Below are 4,012 nucleotides of genomic sequence, written 5' to 3'. Positions count from 1 at the left end.
TTTGGGCTTAGTTTGCGTTGGCGAGTAATTTTTTTTGAATGTTCACTGACGGGGGTCTTAAAAATTTTTCACAATCGTTTTTCGTAAATGAAATGCGCTTGCATTTAAAGGACCGTTTTCTCAAGTAGGTTTTAAAATTTTTCTGCCCTCTATACACAAATTCTGCGCTGAAAAAATGTGTTTGAAGGGCTGATAAATTTTAGAACCGGATTTGATAAAATTGAGTAATAAAAAAAAAATTTGGAATAAAATAAAATCGAAATTATTTTCAAATGAAGTCCTTATGCATACATAACACTTTTTTACATAAATAACTTAAAATAAAGCATTTCGATTGGAGACTATTACAATTGCTCTTGCTTACATAAACTAATAATATTGACACCTCTCTTTAAATAAGCAAGTCCATTTGGAATTGGTAACAATTACGCTTGTGAAAAAAATCGATTTACACTTGAATTAAGAAAATCACGTATGGAGCGACGAGGTCAAACATCTTTTGTATCCACGCTTGCGATGTCGCGTTCAACACGTTTAGCGAGGGAAATGTTTGTGCTTAAAGTTACGCTGATTTTGAATATTTTTTTTTTGCTACGGGTTTATTTTCTTCTTACCACATAAACGTGAGTTCTTTAAAAAATCAATTTTTACCATATAAAGGGAATTCTTGTTGTAATAAACTGCACAAGACCGTTTGCAAAGCAAAATTTCAAAAATCAACGCTAGTTTTTATAAATTGCACTTATTATATGAAAAGAAAAAACCCAATAACGTCAGCAAAAAATATATTAAAAATCAAAGCTATTTTTTCGACGCTTAAAACTTGCGTTTGCTTCACTAGAATTTCATAAGCCATGTAACGGCATACCCAATTTTTTGAATCAAATTAAGAAGTACAAAATGTTGACGAAAATTTGTTGAATTTCTCTAAACTCTGGATAAAGTTTGAAAGCTTGACTTACATGGTTTTGGTTATAGCTTGNTACTAGAATTTCATAAGCCATGTAACGGCATACCCAATTTTTTGAATCAAATTAAGAAGTACAAAATGTTGACGAAAATTTGTTGATTTCTCTAAACTCTGGATAAAGTTTGAAAGCTTGACTTACATGGTTTTGGTTATAGCTTGAACCATAATTATAAAAAAAATAACACAGATTTTAATCTGAAAAACATTACAATTGATCAGCAGTGATGTTTTTTAAGGTATCGAAAAAAAATTGAGATATGTACTCTCATAGTGAGTTGTTGTGGTTGTGCAGCATACAAGCTCTCCAAAGAGTTTTTGGGGAGTGCTGCTGGAGTGACAGTCCTTGGCCAAATATAAATCTGGGTCGTTCCGGTTACGTAGAGCCGACTGTCGTGGGAACGAAATAGTTTAAATCAACTAGTGTTTTTTACAACCCATTGACAATGCAAGGTTTTTACCAATCAGCCAACATTCGAGTGATTCAAAACGANAAGGTATCGAAAAAAAAATTGAGATATGTACTCTCATAGTGAGTTGTTGTTGTTGTTGTAGCAGCATACAAGCTCCCCAAAGAGTTTTTGGNTAAGGTATCGAAAAAAAATTGAGATATGTACTCTCATAGTGAGTTGTTGTGGTTGTGCAGCATACAAGCTCTCCAAAGAGTTTTTGGGGAGTGCTGCTGGAGTGACAGTCCTTGGCCAAATATAAATCTGGGTCGTTCCGGTTACGTAGAGCCGACTGTCGTGGGAACGAAATAGTTTAAATCAACTAGTGTTTTTTACAACCCATTGACAATGCAAGGTTTTTACCAATCAGCCAACATTCGAGTGATTCAAAACGACTTTTCAAGGCGAATTCATATAAGTAGTTCGTTCCAGTATTTTTCGAGCAAAAACCTGTGGAACTATCAAACCAAGGGAGAGTAACAGGAAAACGAATGCAGAACGTAAAAAGCATTTTTTCATGCAAAAACGTCAGCCAGTTTGTTTACATGTCATTGGTACAACACTGATTTGGCTGAGGGATCAGTTAATTATTACACCTGCGTGTGGTCTAATAGGCTATAATTTGATTAGTTTTTGAGTTTAGTCCCAACAACGAAAACGGCTATCATTTTATGTATGTATGTATGTATGTACATACAGCTGCAAGCACTAAAATAGTAGTGTGCACTTACCAAACCAAAATAATAGTTGCATTGATTTTATTGAAAATTGAAGGACAATTTCTTAACTAAATGTAGGGTCAAACAAGTTTTATTTACATAAAAACTAAAAAATAAATAATTCACGTAAGATGTGTTTTTATGGAAATTACTGCGAGCAGAAAAATAGTAGTATATAAAAAAAGTCCTAAAAATTTGTTAAGTTGTTGATATCAATACTAAAATTTATCATAGTTATTTAGTACTTGGTATCATGACCGCTGTTTTTAATCACTGGTGCTCAACGATTTCTNTATTTTTCGAGCAAAAACCTGTGGAACTATCAAACCAAGGGAGAGTAACAGGAAAACGAATGCAGAACGTAAAAAGCATTTTTTCATGCAAAAACGTCAGCCAGTTTGTTTACATGTCATTGGTACAACACTGATTTGGCTGAGGGATCAGTTAATTATTNTAACTAGTGTTTTTTACAATCCATTAACAATGCAAGGTTTTTGCCAATCAGCCAATAATCGAGCGATTCAAAACGACTTTTCAAGGCGAATTCATATAAGTAGTTCGTTCCAGTATTTTTCGAGCAAAAACCTGTGGAACTATCAAACCAAGGGAGAGTAACAGGAAAACGAATGCAGAACGTAAAAAGCATTTTTTCATGCAAAAACGTCAGCCAGTTTGTTTACATGTCATTGGTACAACACTGATTTGGCTGAGGGATCAGTTAATTATTACACCTGCGTGTGGTCTAATAGGCTATAATTTGATTAGTTTTTGAGTTTAGTCCCAACAACGAAAACGGCTATCATTTTATGTATGTATGTATGTATGTACATACAGCTGCAAGCACTAAAATAGTAGTGTGCACTTACCAAACCAAAATAATAGTTGCATTGATTTTATTGAAAATTGAAGGACAATTTCTTAACTAAATGTAGGGTCAAACAAGTTTTATTTACATAAAAACTAAAAAATAAATAATTCACGTAAGATGTGTTTTTATGGAAATTACTGCGAGCAGAAAAATAGTAGTATATAAAAAAAGTCCTAAAAATTTGTTAAGTTGTTATCAATACTAAAATTTATCATAGTTATTTAGTACTTGGTATCATGACCGCTGTTTTTAATCACTGGTGCTCAACGATTTCTTATAAAGTCTACGAGGCGTTGACATCTTTCCTGTGGTATTGACTGACATGCGCGGAGAACCACAACCATAGTTCGTGTTTAATTTTTGGTTTTATATCCCATACGGCTTTGAGCTGGCCACTCCATGACCTCAATTCTGTTGTCCCGAAACCACAATTTTGCCAGCTCACTTGTATGTTTCGGGTCGTTATCCTGTTGTAGTACCCATTTGAGTGGCATTTCCTCTTCGACGAATGGAGGCATAACATCCTTCATTATTTTTACGTACTCATTATGGTCCATGACAGTTTTTATATCCAATGAGAGGCAACCCCAATACCATAATACTGAATCCTCTTTGCTTCAACATCTTTGCAGAGTACCTTAGAGGATATATCATATTTGAGGGGTATCTTCCGAACTGCCAAGAGCCTTTACCACCGTATGAAAACCATTTTTTACTCATCCGTTAAAAAAAAATTTTTTTACTCAAAAAAATTAAATATTTTCACTTGAAATTAAATTTTGTGACTTGATTTATACTGCGCTACTATTTCACTGCTCGCCTTAAATGCCGTTCATACCAGAACCTACTTCTTAAAAAAATAAACCGTAGCTGTTAAACGGCTCGAAATTGGCATAGAGTTAAATCATACCAATATCGTGTAATATGCGAAATTAAGGGCACAATGTATTTCGCTAGTACGCACTACTATTTCAGTGATCGTAACTGTATGTTTCGAATGAAAAAAAAA

Source organism: Rhagoletis zephyria, unplaced genomic scaffold, assembly GCF_001687245.7.
Source record: "Rhagoletis zephyria isolate East Lansing unplaced genomic scaffold, Rhagoletis_zephyria_1.1 Rzeph_scaffold_13350, whole genome shotgun sequence".
NCBI classification, from domain to species: Eukaryota; Metazoa; Arthropoda; class Insecta; order Diptera; family Tephritidae; genus Rhagoletis; species Rhagoletis zephyria.
The sequence above is the reverse complement of the archived record's forward strand: the minus strand, read 5'-3'. Positions refer to the sequence as shown.